The sequence below is a fragment of the Vidua chalybeata genome, chromosome 4 (assembly GCF_026979565.1).
Source record: "Vidua chalybeata isolate OUT-0048 chromosome 4, bVidCha1 merged haplotype, whole genome shotgun sequence".
Lineage (NCBI taxonomy): Eukaryota > Metazoa > Chordata > Aves > Passeriformes > Viduidae > Vidua > Vidua chalybeata.
This window is the reverse complement of record NC_071533.1, coordinates 32020458-32033499: the sequence shown is the minus strand read 5'-3', so window position 1 is coordinate 32033499 and position 13042 is coordinate 32020458. Positions and strand designations below refer to the sequence as shown.

The following is a 13042-nucleotide window of genomic DNA, read 5'->3' as shown; positions in this document are numbered from 1 at the left end:
CACCCTGTTAATGGCTCTCATGTGAGCAAGTGTCATCTGACAACCCCTAGCAACCTCATATAGCTTAGGAGCAAGTAAGAATCTGTCATCATTGCCATATGGTTATCAGTTTAAAAAACCCAACTACGAACACCAAGAAACATGCTAGATATTCTGCACTGTAATGACTTTATTTCTGAGGACAAATACTACTTATGCTTGGACAAGAACTTGACACTAGTACTTTGAAAAGCTTTTTTGAAAAGTATGAAGGAAAACAAAGAGAAAAGGTTTGTTGCAGACTTCAAGTTGCTTGATGAGAATTTACAGTCATGTGCCTCTTAAAATAATTCAATGACAGCACTGATGACAAAAATATCTAATAAAATACTCCCAAGTAAATTTAAGTTTTTGAATAGAAAAATCAGATCACACAAGAGAGAACATCACTGACTCCAACTCCTGGGCCTGCACAGGAGCATCCCCAAGAGTCACACTTAATGCCCCAAAGTGCTGTCCAAACGATTCTTGAACTCTGTCAGGGATTGGTGCTGTGACCACTTCCCTGGGGAGCCTGTTTAAGTGCCCAAACACCCTCTAGGTGAGTAACTTTTTTCCAATATGCCACCTAAACCTCCTCAGCACAACTTCAGGCCATTCCCTTGGGTCCTGTCACTGGTCACCACGGAGAAGAGATCAGTGCCTGCCCCTCCTCTTCCCCTCATGATGAAGTTGTAACTGTGATGAGGTCTCCTCTCAGTCTCCTTCCTGTTCTTCAAGCTCAACAAACTGAGTGGCCTCAGCCATTCCTCATACAGCTTTTCCACAAGGCCCTCCATCATCTTTTTTGCCCTCCTTTGGGCACTCTCTGATAGCTTAAATATCTTTCTTGTATTGCAGTGTCCAAAACTGCACACAGAATGTTCTGTTAGGCTCTGGTAATTCTACTGCAGAACAAAGTCCTCTTCCCCATCTTTGCTTTAAAATAAGTTATCCAGACATATCTGCTCATAAGTCATATCTCTCATGAATTACAACGGGCTTTCTCCTCATCAGTAAAATTTTGGACATTTTATAAGATAACAGCCCTACTGCAATTTCCCTTCCAGGTTAAAAAGGGAAAATAACTTCGTTAATAGTCAACCAGACCAGCAGTAGAGTTCGAAGCAGGATTTCAAAACCCAGTGCTACGTGCAACCTGCTAAATAGCACAGCACCCTTAAAATGATTTTGTAATCACAGTTAACCCCAACCTCTAAAAACTGGACAGAAGTGAAGCAAAAAACTAGAGCAAGGTTAGGTTGGACAGCTTGCTCTGTTGCTGAGGGAAACCTATAGCAATAAAAAAACCAGCTCCACTTCAATCCCCAGAGAAGCAACAAGTACTGGATCCCAATCACTCCTTCTTCCAAGAATGGCAAACAAGTGAAATCTTTGGCCTGTTCTCAAGTGACTTAAATAATCTAGGAGAAGACAAATCTAGTCCTCACCTCATTGAGGAAGACTACTTTAAACACCAATGTTACCAGTCATCTTTGAAGCACAAATGAAAGAAATGAAATAAGACACTTTGACTAAGATGAGGAAATCATAGCTTTCACTCCTGTACTACCCTTTCCTCAAACAAACCAAAAACTTCTGGAACATTCATCAAACTATCAAATTCCCATCAGGAATTAGAACAAGGAACTCCTGTAAGCTCACTAAATAGATGTGCTTCACAACACTACCTCATCTGTAAATGCAATCATCTGTAGAATAATATAAATCCTAAAGTACCTGAAGAATTAACGCTGCAAATTCACACAACAGTTTCTAAACAACAACAAAATAATACATAAATCCACACATGGAAAACACACACAGTCCATAAAGTAGATAACACAGAAAATGGAAGAAAGTGTCCTGCTCTGCAGATAGAATCCTCTGTGAAGCTGAATTTAATCACTCTTTTTCTAGGCTATGTGACAGCATGTCACCTGCTCTGTTTGTAGGTCTTTTCCTGTCCTTCATCTTCACTGCAAGACAACTGCCTAAATGATTTTGACTCAAGGTAATACTTTAGCAAGAAAATTTGGGGTGGGGGAAAGAGGAAATAAATGTATGCAGCATAGTTTAAGAATAATTTTCTGTATAAGTTACAGCTGTCCACTAAAACTTAAGCACTGTTTTCAAATCTAAGAGAATATTTTCAGAGACCCATGCAAGGTTTTATTTTCCAAACAGCTTTTAGAAGTGGCTACAGAAGCTTAGGAAAAAAGTTTGAATCACACCTACTGTTTCAGTGAGCATTTCTTTTTGCAAAACAAACACTTAGCAAAATTGATACACAAAAAATGCCTAGACCCAGACACTCAGGATTAGTGCCAAAACACATATTTAATGATAAAGTCGAATCCCTTTTGGATTGCTTAATGATGATTTTCCCTTTTTTAGTCCATTGAATAGCTTATGGGGAAGACAGGTTCCCATCCTCCCTCCTAATTTGCCTCATTTACCCTGCATTGTTTCTTCTCTTTCTAAAACCTCAGATATGGAAGAGTTGTGCTGATGCCACACCACATTCCTTTTCCACAATGATTTAAAGTAGTCCTAATATGGCAAAGCTCTATTAACCTGAGATGAACTACCTTGTTCAAGCATGATACATAGTTACTAGTTTCACACAAGTTAGGCGGGATACATTGCAGATTAGTCACGCAACAAGTGAAGGAAGGTATTATTTGGAGCACTGCTCTTTCTCAAGACAGATTTTCCTGAAGAAAAAGTTCAGGTGGAGAAACAAAGTTCTAGGTATCAAATCACTGTACAGAAGGGTCACTTTTTTTTTAGAATAATTCTGTATGTTCCTCTATGAAATCCAAAACAGTATTGGATATATTTGTTCATTGAAAATCTAGAATTCCACAGATTCCCTGCTTAGGAAAGGACAATATACTGGATTTTTGTAAGGCTGGAAGCATTTTTTCATCATCTGTGTTGCTACAAAGCAATATCATCACAAACATGCACAAAAAATGACAAGACACACACACTGCTAATAGAGGTTAACAAATAGATCTACGCAAGTTGGAGTCACCATAAAGTGCACACATCAGCTTTCCATAAACATAAAGAGCAGCCCATTAAAGCAGTGCGTCAACTCAACTTCTCTAAGTTATCAGGAATCACTGCTCACTGGCTTATCTACAAGTCTGAAGTTTGGGAGTTAGCTTTCATAGAGTATCTCAGTAATAACGCAGAAATAAAAAAATAAAACCCACAATAAAACAAAACCCTAATTAAAGAAAACACCCAGCAAGTACATTGTTTGAAGGAGGACCACAAATAGCACAGAGACAGCACTCTCAGTTGCTAGCTCCAGAAGTGGAATTCCTCATTAGCAAAGAGAAGAGCTAAAGGCTTGTAATTGCATGAAAAAAGGCATGCATTTAATTGTGTTTTAGAATTAAGAAAAGTGTGGTTTTTGTTAAACTAGGTCTTTAAACAAAGGAAGGTAAAGTCTGCATTAAGGTTAGCACCTTAGGTCTACCACCTAGTTCTTTTCTCCATACAGAAAGCCATGCTTAGTTTTAAACAACTTTCCCCTTTCCATCCCCCTTTCTGCTGTCATCTCTATAGCTTCCAACAGTCAGGAGAGCTCAGCTGACCCGAAGTAAGTCAAGTATTTTGCAGTAGCTGTTTCGGAGTGATGATCTTTATCATTTCAAAAAACATGAAAATTTGCTTGTGATTTAACACTCTCTAGGATTTGACTCTGCTCCTTTCCCTGTTTATTTTTTCAAGGCACCTGCAATAACCAACTTCCAGCTTTCACTGGAGCCAAACAGCAGCGGCCATCTGGGAGCAAGCAGTGCTGGGTCCGGCGTCTCTGCTGTGTGGCCAGGCACAGGCGGCCGGGCCGGCCAGGCCACCCCACCTCCTCCGGCACGCAGCGCTGGGTCTCAGCTAATGCATCATTCCCGTGTCACTTGTTCCAGTGGCGCCATGTGACTGGGCCAGCGGCCAGGAACACAGCTACTAAATACAGACACTGCCAAGGCACGTCTGGGAACTGCCTCTGCCAGAAAATGAGATTAAGAGAAATCCTTTATCCTGCCTCTGCCTTTCCCCACCTTCTCTTGAGCACAAGGAAGAACTACACATTGTACATCTGTCCAAAGGAGAATTTTGAGCAACAATGCAAGGCAGAATCTGGTATTTATAACACTGTACTAGCTCTTATTCCATTGCAATGCTGTATAAAAGTACTGACAGATCTCAGACCTTAGTATCTCCTACATAAGTGAGCAGGCCAAGACAGACATCGCCACACCTTAGGGCTAGTATCCTGAGGCATGGGTTTGGTTGCCTGCTCTTTCCTGTTCCTTCTCCCTCCTCTATAAAGCCCTATATTCTATATTTTATTATTTTTATTTAAGGAAGATTGTGTATACAGCTTTCAAACATCTCTTCAAAGGATTAATTTCAGAATATGAAAAAAAATTACTAAGAAAAAATGTTATTTATTGGACGTAAGTAAATACATAAATACAGAGAGCTAAACAATGCCTGGTGTTTAACATTCCCCCCAGTTTTTTCTAGCTAAATGGAAAGTATTTTTTCTGCTATAACACACACAAACACCTTCACTCCCAGTAGCCAAAAACACCCGCATGTTAACAGCAACCATTTCTTTAGAAATTTCCTCCACTTCTACTATGAAAAGGCTACATTCACAAGAGGGCTTTGTGAACTGCAGTCGATGTGGCATTTTCTCAAGCTTTACAGACAGAAGTTTAGGGTACTCTCTCCAGGGGCGCAGAAAGATTGCAAATCCCCATTTCTCATCATTGTTCTGAACACGCACTCCCACTGTACAAAAGAACGTGCTCAAGGAGGGCTAGAGGCAAGTGCTATCCAAGGACCCCATGGCCCTCTTCCAAGGGAAATTGCTTCAAGAAGGGGTGAGTTTCATCTAACCCAAAAGCACAAACCCAGCAGTATTACTTCACTTAAAAAGAAATTAATATTTACCTCCTAAATTCCTATCCTATGAAAAGATATCACATGTGGCTCTCTAACAGTGCTGAGAGCTGAAGCAGCCCAGTTTTTTTGACTAGCTAACACAGTATTGGTAAGACCCCTGTAAATGGTTATGTTAAACTGTTGTAAGAACAAGATGTGTTTTGATCCTTCTAAAACAGAGAATGCAGCTGAAAAGTTACTCTGCAAAAATCCACAAAGAGAAGGAAGAAAACCTAAGTTGAATATTTATGAGAAAGTACTGATTTACCCAACTGGCAAGAATATGGGAAAGAACACATACACAAGTAGCCATGCTTGATCACCCAAAAGTTGCTACAGCATGAACAGCAAAATCCATTGCCTCGGTCTAGATGAATGCCAGGAAATCCTGACTTAGATTGAATGAAATGATAATATGGACGGATATAACGTCAGCTCCGGCATTTTTCACTAGTTATAGCCAAAAATACGTTTTGCTCCTCTTGTTGTTGTTATGATAATTTGTCTCTTCCATCCAAAACACTTTCCTTAACTCTCTCTTGTAGATAGACAGAAAGCAGCTTTCTAGTAACTAGAACTGAATCTTGAAGGCTTACACAGATTTATTTTCAAGTTTCACTGGAAAGGGAAGGAGGAACCACACCTTGGGACCACGTGCAGAAGATCATGACAATTAAATCACTCATACCATACACCTTCTCAATGAAAAAGACTACACACAAAACCAACCAAACAAACCACAGTCCTGCAGCTGACTGGCATGGGCAACCTTACTGCAAGCCACTATGCTAAAGACTTACGTTCTGTTTACCACCAGTTGCGTAGGACTTTGCATGTATAAATAGTCATTAAGTTATGAAACAGTCTCCCCTCCTTAAAGCAGGCCAACCACTCTAAACTACTCACATAGGATCCCAAACATTTTCTCAAAAACACTGGTATTATAGTAGACTTAGAAGTTTATCCAGTCAGGTTTGTACGTAATTATGGCTGACCGCACCCAGTAGCATGCTAGCATTTGGCTGCCAAGTATCAGTCCATCAATCCTGAAACATTTGAACAGAAACATAAAAATCACACGGAAAATTCAGTTGCATCCTTGTCCTGCAGTAAGAATGATTTGCACATTGATAGATGCAAACAAATTTCAGTCAGCCATCTTATGTAGCAATTATTTAGACAAATTAGAAACCCTCCTCCTCACAAGAAGGTAAAAATTGGTCAAGCTCCTTTAGTGTTCCACAGAAAAACACTGTAGAAGAAAATCCTTTATAACAGACCCAATTTACTCCTGAGGAGAAGTCTACCAGACAAGACTCACTAGAAGCCATCTACAGATTCAGGACAACTTCCTTTAAATACAAACAAAACTCTTTATTTTCACTTTCTGTCAAAACAGGGACCAAGGATACAACTCTGATGAAGACTACAGTCAACTTTTAGTGCTTCAGTAATGCAAACAAAAAGCCAAAATCAAATCAAATTTCAATCAAATTTCTAGTTCGTATGCCAACACATTTCAATACAAATACAGAATTATTTCTTTAAGCAGTAAACAAAGTTTAATTCATAGGTTCAAGTCATCTTTGGCACTCCACAGACGTATTTTGCTTAAAAATAAAGAAATTGGACAGATGCATTATCAACGTGCACATGGGTTCATTGAATTGACTGATTGTTTCAAAAAATTCACATTCACTACAAAATACATTGTTTGCATTTTCAGCTTCTTTGCATACCTATCCCTGCACCCATTATCCAGTCCAGCTCTACATAAGCATTTTACAGCATTTCCACCAAGTACTACGATAAAGTGACAAACAGAAATGGCTATTTCCAAATATCCGTTATTTCCCTAGCTCCATTCAAAAGCATTCCAAAATACATCCCTGTGTGTAAAACAACTTACAAGAACTTCTGAACACAAGAAATTTAGTACCTGAACTTTTTTGAACTCAGCTACTGTGATCTAGTCCACAGGAGGTGACTGACATATCCCCAAGTCTCCCAAGTACCAAAGTCATTAGGCATTACTTACCCACTCCCTAAGTTAGAATTGTGTCTGAAATAATTTTAGTGCTTTGTAAGCATGATTTATATGCACAGGCAAATCTCACAAACACCTTTATAAGAAGAGAGGGTTAATTTTTCCAACTCTTTAACTTGATGTGATCTAGAAACACTTTTAACAGTTGAGATGGCAGAGGTTGCACTTCTGAAGCTGTTTCAAGTGGCTAACACAGGAGAGCAGCCTTCCTCCAGGCTAAAAGCCAAGACCAAGTAGGAGCTAAGATGCATGTCACTGCAGTAGTCTGCTAAGTGAAGTGGCCACCAGATCCCTGTTCTTTATTCCAGCCTTCTCGACACAGCTGAGGATTAGCCCTCCATAACCATTCCTGCATGGTGTGACAGCTTAACACAGACTACTGTAAGCAGAGCTGGTTCTATCACTGACTGACCTTTACACAGACATGACTGAGAGCGTTTCAACACTGTTCTATCAATGCTACTGTGGAAATGACAAATGTCCAGCCAATACCCGATTCCAGCACAGAACAGGAGAATGCAGTAGCATCCTGTAACATTGGAGCCATCTACCAAGACCAAACCTCCCTATGCATGGACTAACCCTGCTGCTCCACAGCTGAGTAAAGTGGTTTCTGCACCAAATTTCTTCTTGTTTGCACCTGCACCTTCCTTCACAGCACCTCATAGGTCTCCACCCACCTTGTTCAACCCAAGCTGTTAAACAAGACAGGACATTTTAGAAACAAAAGGTTCTTGACGTTTCGTATAGAACAATCCATTTTAGAGTGCAAGTTAGAGAGCAGGGTGTTAAATGTGAAGATTTTAAAAGGTCATTTTGGGGGAATGTGAAAGGAAAGGCAAGCAAATGTGAAAGACACAAGCACTCAACTGTCCAGCAACAGTTGGACAAGCTCATGTGCCCCCATAGAAAAAGATAGATACAACAAAATTTTGTCTGAACATAAACTAATTTCTGTGAATTGCAGATTTCAAAAAGTTCCAATAACTGTCTTTTCCAGACCACATGGTCTTAATATTATAACATTACATTCTGTAAAACAGTCCACATTCAGTGAAATAATAATAATAACTTGCTCAGAACTATGTATTCAACAGTTTGTACCACCTTCTCTCTGGGGTTTCCTTCAAAAACTTTATCTAATTTACTCTGCTCAGATTTTCTGTACTCCTGGAGCTGTGCATTAACAAATCCAACCCCAAAAATTGAGCAATTTCAGGTGTTGGATAACATCCAGATTCAGAATTCAGTACAAATACTCTGCACAGAAATTCAGAGCACTGAGTTCATTCAAGCCTCTGTTTTCTTTCATAAAAATTGGTAAACTCAGTGAAAACAAAAGCTGAGTTATTATTGTAAGAAACTTCCCGATTTCATTATAAAAAATTAAGTACTACTGTGTTCAGATTTCTAATTTGAAGGTGTTAATACCAAATTCCAACTGCTAGCACTTCTATTAGAAAAATAAATAAATATTGTCAATTGTCTACTTAATACAGCTGATTTCATTAGCACATCTAAAATGTCACTCAGCACCTTGGCGTAGAAAAGTTGAGCTGTATTGCACTAAAGTGAGAGCACCTGCAGAGAAAGCTCCATACTGATTCAGTAATTACATCACACACAGCTCAAGTTTCACTTCAGGAAAGTCTATAGAAGCAGAATCGTGACTCAGTTTTAACAGTAGCAAGTGTGGTGTAAAGCCCTCATGCCCGTTTATCAGTACAATTCTACGAATCTCACCACTATGAGAACTGTGCTGACTGACCACAGACATTTCAGCTGCTGGTCAGGTAAATGCACCTGCACTTGCCCTAGTCAGTGTGGGGAAGACACAAGCACTGTTGCCAGAACTAATAAGCTCGTCCTCTCAGTGCCTCAGAACACTTTGTCTTGTAGCCTGCACAGGAGCCTGTCTTGTGACCTCAGCCTTGCACATTAAAATATTACATTACTAAGGTATTCGAGTGACAAACCCAGACAAACACGGCAAATGGGGTGACTTGAGAAAGGCACTTAAGGTGGAGAGAGAGCAGAACAGAGAAGAACCCAAGCATGAAGATTAAGAAGCAGCATAGGCAGAGCACACACAGAGGAGCTGATTCATGACAGGCAAAGGTGAACTGCCCTGTCCATGCCTGTTAGTCAGATCAGCAGTAATCTGACACTATCACAGGAAGAACATGGAAAAAGTGCAGACAGGTATTTGCTGTCTTCACATGAGCACCCCATTCAAAGTCCTCCTTTTCCTGCTTATTCTCTCTAGCAAGCCTATTAACCACCACCCTACAGAATTGCATTCCTCATCTTTTGCCTAAGAAGTGTACCCATGGAAACCTTCACACAGCAAATACTGGTAATTAGGACAGCCTAAGGAACATTCTTCTTACAGTGCTTCATCTAAGCTGCATACAAGACAACAGTGTGCTCTTAATCAAGGATTCACTTAGAAGTAACTCTTGACAAATATAAAACACAACACATGACTCCAAATCTGAATTTACTCTTCAGAAGCTATCTATGAACATCACTAAGGTGCAAAGACAATGATGAGAGTACATGATTGTTATTGTCAGAAGGAGTTCTTGAAGGAACAGGTACATCACCAAGGTTTGTAGCACATATACTGTGTATTAATCCAAAGCATTTTCTTTGCCAAGGAAGTCCTCAGCAGCTTCAATACCAAAATGTCAGAACAAGGGATTATCAGTATGAGAAAAATTACTCTATTTTCTGTCCCTCCTGATCCCAGCTCCTTTGTCACATGTACTCTCTGACGGCATTTGGTCTGCTGTTACTCACTGCTCAGACCAAAGCAACAGCTGAAAGCCCCTGCCATGGATTGGAAACACCTACATCCCACAACCTCAAAGTGGGATGACATGATGACTAATGACTAAAATATTTTCATGAAAACTCTTCCTTCCCCCTATATTTATAAGGCTATTTTGCAACTTTAACTTCGTTTTCATAAGAAAAGTAACAAAGTTGATGTAAGTTTACATGAAGCCACCCCGCTACTGGCAACAAAGCTCTACATCAGTTTTTAAAATGTTTCTCCACAGATTCAGCTTTTACAAATGCTTGTCCACATTTTTCAGCCCCAAGCAGCTTTATTTTCTCATTCACATCAAGCCATTTACAGGTATTCCCTTACAGCATTAGCATCACTGTGTTAAATTGCAGTGTTTCCTGCTTTAAGTGGTGCCACCAACAAAGCAAGGTACCTCCAAGGCTTTCTGCTCCTACTATTCCCCAAATCACTTTCTACTCAGCATAGTATGTGGCACAGTACTCATCCAGTTTTGGACATGTCAACAGCAAAAATGCCCTAAGAATAAGAAATCAAGCATCTACTATCTAACTGCACACCAAATTAAGAATCAATGCATGGAACTCCATGGATAAGTTACTTGTAAATCAGCTAACCTACAGGCAAGAATGCATTTTTTCATGGAATTAAATAACCAAGGTACATCCATCCCTCTCAATGTCAGTAGCTTGTGCATTTCCACACATCTTTTTGTAATTTGTGGCAAAGACAAAAAACCAAAACAAAAAAAACAGGGTGTCTTCTTGCAACTTTAAGAGAGATGGAGCTAGACTCAGAGCAAAACTGGAGCAAACCAAGGGGTTGTTCAGTGACAGCAGTGTTTAGGGGAGGGGAAATCCAAACTACTAATGTAGAAGAATGGCCTTATTTCCTGCAAAGCTCAAAACCAGAGGACTTGGGGCTTGTTTTCCTTCAAAAAAGCCCCAGGCTGGAAGTGTGGTTTCCATATCAAAAGACCATACTTTCAATTACTTCCTGTCTAAGCTGTTTTTTTGAGTGAGACTGTAATAAATCTCTTTCTGCAGAACTTATCTTTAGCTCACCTTATGGATCAAATACTAATTCCAGCACAAAGGTGTAATACTGCAGCCTTCAGACAGCTCACCTTCAGCTGTCTGTAAAATGATGTACGGTTTAAGATCTGCTCTTTGACCTGTCCTGCCCCCATGCTCAGGTCTGGCCCTGGGCTGGATTGCCCTTTTACAGCATATAAAACAGTGATTTTTCTTTCAAATATTTTTCAAAGGGTTTACAGCCAGATGTATATGGATATTTCCATGTATGAAGATGTACATGTGCGCTCAGTAGGGTTATTGCTGTGTGGATCTCTACAAAACTGCAAGAAGCTCAAGAAAAAACCCGTATTAGGTCACAAGAACATTCTGAGGAGTGTTTCATTTGAACAAACTGACATACAAGTAGACTCCAAGCTCACTACTGCTTTCTTTCCTTTTTCAGAAGGTGGAACATTGCCAGGCTGGTAATAAATGCTGTGAAATAATGCTTAGCAAGTAGGATCTCACCAAGCATTTCAGCACTATGACCAAAGGAATCACTAGTACCAGCTGCCAAACAAATGATCTCATATACCAAAGCTAACAAACTGTTACCAGATAGATATCCTGCAGCTACAACATGACATCCGTTCCATTATAGTCACCAGAAGGAGCAGCTGATACTTAAAGCTGAAGAAATAGACTGCATGCAAGTTTCAGACACAGCTGAAATAACACAACCTTTTTTTTTAAAAAAAAAAAACACATAAAATGAAGTTATTCCCTATTTTACAACAGTCCTCCACTACACATACCAATATCAAAGAAATTAAATCACTGGTTGCAATGCAGAAATTATATATTCAGCAGTGATAGCAGTCTTCCAAAAACTCCAAGACATTTATTTTCATTAAAAAAACCCAAAAACAAATCAAACTATCCAAGACTGAAATTAAGGTGAAGTCTGAACCCACAGCTTAAGGATAACCTCAGACTTTATGTCAAAAAGTACAGATGTGAAATTTCATCTAGAATCAGGCAAACACAATTACAGAACATCAGCTATCAATTTAAGTAAAATCAAACTATCTGCAACCCATATCAATTTCCTTAAGGCTGCCCTCCAATACCTTACTCAAATATATGCTTAGCACTTGAGACATTCTAATCTTGAGATACTATGTGCTTATAAGCCATGCAATCCCTAAAACTTAATGGACTTCGGTGGGCAAGGAACTGGTTGGATGGCCACATCCAGAGGGCACTGGTCAATGGCTCAGAGTCCTGATGGACATCAGTGACAAATGGTGTCCCTCAGGGAATATCGACGATGGAACTGCGTGAACCCTCGGCAAATCTGCAGACAACACCAAGCTCTGCTTGTCTGCACACCTGAAGGATGGGATGCCAGCCCAAGGGACCAAGACAAGCTGAAGAAGTGGGCCCATGGCAATCTCATGACAAGACCAAATGCGAGGTGCTGCACCTGGGTCAGGGCAAACCCTGGTATCAACACAGGCTGGGGATGAACAGACTCAGAGCAGCCCTGCTCAGAAGGACTTGGGGATGCTGGTGGGTGAGAGGCTGGACATGACACAGCCAAGTGCACTTGCAGCCCAGGAAGCCAAACGTGTCCCAGACTACATTAAAAGCAGCGTGGTCAGCAGGGCCAGGGAGACTATTCTACCCTTCTACTCTGCCCTCGTGAGACCCCACCTGCAGTGCTGCATCCAGCTCTGGGGATCCCCATCAGAGGAAGGACATTAATCTGTTGGATCAAGTCCAGAGGAAAGACACGTGATTAGAGGGATGGAGCATCTCTCCTATGAGGAAAGGCTGAGAGAATTGAGGCTGTTCAAACTGGAAAAGAAAAGGCTTTAGGACAACCTAATTGCTGCTTTCCAGTACCTGAATGAAGCCTACAAAAAATATGGAGAGAGAATATTTTAAAACACATGTAGTGACAGGACAAGGGGGAATGGCTTCAAATAAGGAGAATAGGTTAATATTAGATATTAGGAAAAATTCTTTACTGTGAGGGTGGTGAGACACTGGAAGAGTTTGCTCCAAAAAGTAGTGTATGCCCCATCCCTGTAAATGTTGAAGGCTAGGTTGGATGGGGCTCTGATCAGTCTGGTCTAGTGAAAGATGACCCTGTCTAAGGCAGTGGTGGTTGGAACT

The 13042-nt window shown here is 40.3% G+C and overlaps 1 protein-coding gene across 1 annotated transcript in view; it reads right to left on the bottom strand.

The window, feature by feature from the left end:
* Positions 1–13042, bottom strand: part of FNIP2 (folliculin interacting protein 2) — a 50503-nt gene that overhangs the window by 33826 nt on the left and 3635 nt on the right. The window lies entirely within an intron of this gene.